The 6,074-nt window shown below is 34.3% G+C and overlaps 1 pseudogene; it reads right to left on the bottom strand.

Annotated features, from left to right (window-relative positions):
• Positions 1–5,579: 5,579 nt before the first annotated feature.
• LOC138842221 (U6 spliceosomal RNA) lies at positions 5,580–5,676 on the bottom strand (annotated as a pseudogene).
• Between the last annotated feature and the right edge of the window lie 398 nt (positions 5,677–6,074).

The raw sequence follows: 6,074 nt of genomic DNA, 5'->3' as shown, positions 1-6,074 counted from the left end.
CTAGCTACTCAGTAGGCTGAGATCTGAGGATTGTGCTTCAAAGCCAGCTCGGGCAGGACAGACTGTGAGACTCTTATCTCTAATAAACCACTAGTAAACTGGAAGTGGCACTGTGGTCCAAGTGGTAGAGCGCTCGCCTTGAGTGGAAGAGCGCAGGGACAGCACCCAAGCCCAGAGATCAAGCCCCATGACCAACAACAACAAAAAAAGAAAATAAGTAACTGTAATAAGAAAACTCCAAGTTCATAATCAATTTATACCTCCCTGGTGAAAGGAACTGCTAAACTATAACAATTCTTGATTTCTAGCTCAAAATAGTAGAAATAATATTTTATGCCTTCACTCAACACTGCACTGCCTGGGTACCCCATCTCTGGTTAACACAGTCTTACTGAAAAAATGACCTGCCCAATTCCTGATGGAAACAGACTGCAGGTCTTTTGGAGCAATCGTTTCCACATTGTAGCTCACCTAAATTGTTTACCATTAGAAGTATTTTGATTGCTTTTTATACCCACCATTTTGAGAGAAATGTACTACTTTAAAATGTTATTAAAGAAAGACTGATATAAAATCACATTTGACCCCAGATAAATATTTTACCTTTCATAAACCCAAAAATGCAGTCTTACCTATTATTAATGTTAGGAACAAGAGGTTAAAAATCATTGACACCAAGACCTAATTATGAATTAAAGACTCTCCAACTTGTGAATACAATTGGTTTAAAAAGACAACAATACTACTGCATTTTTAAGTCCCTATGATAATGATAATGATTCGCTATGATAATCATAATGATAAACTATTAACACTTAAAAATAACTCATTTTCTTGGGAGTAGGACAAAAAGCACAAGGTTAATCCTAATCATTTTAAAAGACCTTTATTTATACTAAAAGTTCACTGATAACTATAAAGATTCTAAACCTAACTGAAGTATAGAGGAAATAATTTAACTGCATCATCTACATTCAATAGACTATTAATAGAAAACAAAATTACACTAATAATTAGCTTACCCAATTCACTTAATTCTTTTATTCTATTCCATTTACTTTCATAAAAACTGGGTTTTCATAAAATGAAGCATAAAAAAGGGTATATACCCACTTACATTTTCAGATCTTAACAATATTTCAGAAATTTTAGCTCTACAGTCAATGAACTGAAATAATACTAAAATATTCAAAAGATTTTCAGAAATTGCAAGACTTGCTCTGAGATGTTATGTATATTGGAAGAGATATTCAAAAAGCCTTATTTGTTAAAGTCGCCGTATTTTCTCCCACAAAAGAGCCATTAGTAAAGATACCTGTGCATGTACAAAACACCTTCAAATGCACCCACAATCTGGAAATAACACTTGCTTTTTGTTTGTTCGTTTTTGAAAGGAATATCTAACAAGCATATCCACAATACTTATTTTCAATGAATAAGATGGGATATTCAAACATAATATGGGTTGGATTATCTCTTAGTGAGAATAGATATAATCTTGCAAAGAAAGTGATTTTCAACAGAAATCCGGAAAGAGTTTATCCAACTTGTGTTTCACAGGAATAATCAGAGAGTAATACCTGTTTGGTCAAGTCAGTCCAAATCACTCTATGAGTGTATCTTAAAAGTATAACCAATTTAAGAGGTCAAATACGTATTTTGTACTGACACTCATCTTATAGCAACAACTTACCAACTAATTATGTCTGAATCTTCTTACCTAACATAAAATAAGAGCTTACAGCGGTCTCTTTTTCTAACTTAATATTGTAAATGCTTTGATTATGATATTATTAGACAAATAATATGTACAAAGGATGGTTCCACTGAAATGACATGACAGAACACTGATAAATAAAAACATTGCAACACAGTTAGCTTTTTTTCAGCCTCACCCTGTCCACATTGGCAAGCAACATTGCAACAGCACACACACACATATACACATACACACATGTTCGCACATGTACACACACATATACATGCATGCTAAATTGAGGGTTTATTGTACAAAAAAGTCCACATAAAATAATAGTGATTAGGACAAATGATAATATGCCTTATTACAAAATAATACATAAACCATTACCACGCATGTTACATTTTACATGCCTCTCCACATGAGACCATTAATTTAGTTTTAATTAATTAATTACCTTATTAATTAATTTATTTGTTTGGTGCTAATACGAGGGCTTGAACTCAGGGCCTAGCTTTGTCCCAGAATTTATTTTTTGTTTCAGTTTTCTCAAGGCTAGCATTTTACTTCTTGTACCACAGCTCCATTTCAAGCTTTTGCTGGTTACTTTAAAATCAGAATCTAATGGACTGTTTTTTCTTGGTCTGCTTTCAAACCACAATGCTCAGATTTCATCTTTCTGATTAACTACTACTAAAGACATAAACCATCAGTGTGGCTTCTACTTTTTCCTATATAGTTATCTAATGCACATACTTAGATGGTAATTTTAAAATGAGAGTATAGAAGCAAGATGTACAGTGATGATACTGTCCTGTCAGAAATTCAAGTTAGTAATGTAAATTTATTCTTAAAACCATACACAAAAAATACCATGATATAGTGTAAGAGAACTCACTATTGAACATAGGAGCCTTAAGAGCTTTCTAATGGATCCATTATTTATTGGTACCCAACATTAGAAAAATGTATGAGGCATTGGTAAAATAGAAGTGCTTTGCATGACTACATACATTCCTTGTTTTTATAAGAAACTTGCCTTCATCTAAAAAGTAGGCCTGTCTATTGTCTTCATGTAATTTTGATGATTGAAAGTGCTTAGTGAGAAGGTCAAAATCTATTAGTAGTCCTTCACTGTCAATTCTCATTTTCTTCTTGGAGAATATAATGATCAAATCAGTAGTTCAGAATCGGCAAGCAATATTTCAGAATCATGCTTCCAGTGCAAGGGGATCACCAGTAAGAAATCCTCAATACCAATTTCCACAAAGTTTTGTCACAGATACAATCTCCCTGCCTTCTCTAGCTGCTTTACTACCCTCTTATTCCTTCATTGTACAAGAAAAGTATGATTCAACTGATTTCAGTCAGATCTGTTACTAGAACTATCAAGGATTTATTTTACTGTCTGTAATTTGGTAAAGTTATGTCTCTTTACGTAGGCTACTAAAAATGTATTTACTAACTTCAAGTAAATACATAAATTCGATTTCCATCTCTTTTAAAAAATAAAATTTGCTCTACAAATTGATCAGAGGCATTGATTTTGTGGCTAGCTACGAAATTACACATCTGTCTCTTTCTTTCTCTCTCCCTTTCATGGTTCTCATAGATAATATGATTGCTCCATAATTATCCTAATTTATTTTGCTTTTATATTTTTGGTTGTATCATTTCACTTTTTGTTCTGCCATTTCCCAAATCATTTATATAGAAGACATTATTTCCTATTTTCTCATGCCTAGAATAAGCTTCACATGAAGACATCACTGGTCCTCATTTTCAGTGTGTACATTTGAATATGGAGGAATATCTTTCCTCTGCTCTCCATCAATTCCCTACTCTCCAGTTAGAATAATTTCGAATAGTAAAATTGGAAAAAGAGAAAAAAATCATGGGGAATAAACAGTTACAGAAAATTCACCAGATATTTCTGACCAGTTCAACCAATGTGAACTATTAGGGAAATAAATGGACACCTCATTCCCACTGGCACTCAAAGTCTCTGGTTAGGCAATTCTTAGGAATATGGGGAACAAGGTGAAAAAGTAAGGAATGGTATCAATTGCAAGAAAAAAAATTGGAGAAGGATCCAAGCATATTTCTTCATTGTGCTGCCGAAAATATTCAGCTTACTACAGTGCGGAGACTTCTTTCCCAAAAGGCCACTTATGTGAATAGTAGGGATGATGATGAGTATACCCCTCTTCAAGAAGCCTACAGTGGACAATTAAACATTGTCAGTGAGTTGGTGTCTCAAGCGGCACATGCAATAACTGTAGATGACTGGACACCCCTGAACAGTGCATATACGTGGAATAATACCAGAGTGGCTTCTTTCTTACTTCATCTTGATACAGATACCAATGCCCAAACTAAAGGACTCTTTTTAAAAAAAAATTTTTTTGGTCTGGTCGTGGGGCCGGAACTCTGGGCCTGGACGCTGTCCCTCATCTCTTCAGCTCAAGGCTAGCGCTCTACCACTTGAGCCACAGCACCACTTCCCGCTTTTTTTTCTGCTTATGTGGTGCTGAAGAATCGAACCTAGGGCCTCATGTATGCAAGGCAAGCGCTCTACCACTGAGCCACTTTCCCAGCCCCAAAATTTTTGTTTGTTTGATTTTTGTTTTTCTTGTGGGTTTTTTTTTTTTTTGGTCGGTCATGGGGCTTGAGCTCTGGGCTTGGGTGCTGTCCCTGTGCTCTTCAGCTCAAGGGGAGTCCTCTACCGCTTGAGACACAGTAACACTTCCCCAAACTAAAGGACTCTTGACACCCTTATATCTTGCTGTTGAGAATTGAGATAGCAAATATACTCTGGATCGCCTTCTTTTGAACTATTATATAAAGCCAGGCCTGAAGAACAACATAGAAGAAACTGTATTTGATATTGCCAAAAGGATAAGTATGTATCACTACCTCTATGAAGTTGTGAAAGGCTGTACAAATTGTTAACCCAAGTCCTAATGGTCGGGTTAAGTTTCTTAAATTTCAAAAATGCAAGTCCATCTTTTGTGTCCCTACAAAATATTTTCACAATCCAAATAAAAGCAATATCTTTTTTTTTTTGGTCGGTCATGGGGCTTGAACTCTGGGCCTGGAGCTATCCCTGTGATCTTCAGCTCAAGGTGAGCCCTCTACCACTTGAGACACAGCTCCACTTCCAGTTTTCTAGTGGTTTATTTGAGATAAGAGTACCACAGACTTTCCTTCCCAGGCTGGCTTTGAACCATGATCCTCAGATCTCAGTCTCCTGTTTAGCTAGGATTGTAGGCATGAACCACCAGTGCCCGGCAGCACCAAAATTTTACTGTAAAAATTCATGGATTCCGCGGAATTCTTCCAAGTGAATTGCCTGCCTTGGATGGAAAAATATATTCAATAGTTTTTGTAAACATGTATAATAACTTCTTCAGAGTTTGTGATTTTTTAATAAGAAATAATTTTAATTTACCTGTTGAAATGAGTAGTACAGAAACTAAAATATTTCTGGTGCTTGTCTGAAAAAGTATATTTTAAAATATTCTATATTCTATGTTTGCATAATGTTCATAATTTATTTTCTCCTAGATATACTTTGAATTCTATATTATTTTATAATATATAGGATCATTAATGTGTCCTTTTGGATTGTATTCCATATAGAAACAGTTTGAGTCCTTTTTTTCTAGGTCTTAATATTATTTTTCTTTGGGATAAAATGACAATGTTGTCTATTTTGAAAAGTTTTGTAAAGTTTATGCTATGTAAACACCTTTTTGAGGTGATTTAATACACTGATGTCAAACTTAATTTAATTATATGAATTACGGGTATTGTTACACTTGTAATTTTGCCATCAACTTTCTAATCACTTTTTTTCATTTCTTGCATGTGAAGAATGAAAAATATGGAATACTTCTCAAATTTTCATATTGTACTTGTGCAAGTGCCATGTTAATCTCTGTATTGTAATTTGAGTATACTTGCTGCTGAAGCATGTAGTATCCTCTAAATTTAATAGTTAATGATGCAATCTTTATACAGGCTTATATCTATGGGTGCCTACTTGTAACAAGGAAACCTTATTGTTCCTAACAATGCTATTGATCTTATTTCCCTAAAATTCTGTGAATAGTGGAAATAATTATATTGATCAGTCGATTGCTCACATTTCCAAACTTTTTTTGCCAATGAGTATCTTAAATATTTTTATTTGGAATTTGATCATACTCTCTATTATTTATAGTTTGGTCCAAATGTGATGGTTTCTCTAGTACTTATTTATCCAGCTTTGTGGACCTAATGGATTCAAACTAAGCGTTGCTTAAGAGCTACTTCTAAAATTCTTCAGCTGACATTTTCCCAAATGAAGTTTTACTGGAACAAATGTCTACCT

Source organism: Dipodomys merriami, unplaced genomic scaffold (assembly GCF_024711535.1).
Source record: "Dipodomys merriami isolate MVZ:Mamm:240054 unplaced genomic scaffold, mDipMer1.0.p SCAF_330, whole genome shotgun sequence".
Classification (NCBI taxonomy): Eukaryota; Metazoa; Chordata; class Mammalia; order Rodentia; family Heteromyidae; genus Dipodomys; species Dipodomys merriami.
Note: the sequence above shows the minus strand (reverse complement) of the source record. Positions and strands in the feature narration are given on the sequence as shown.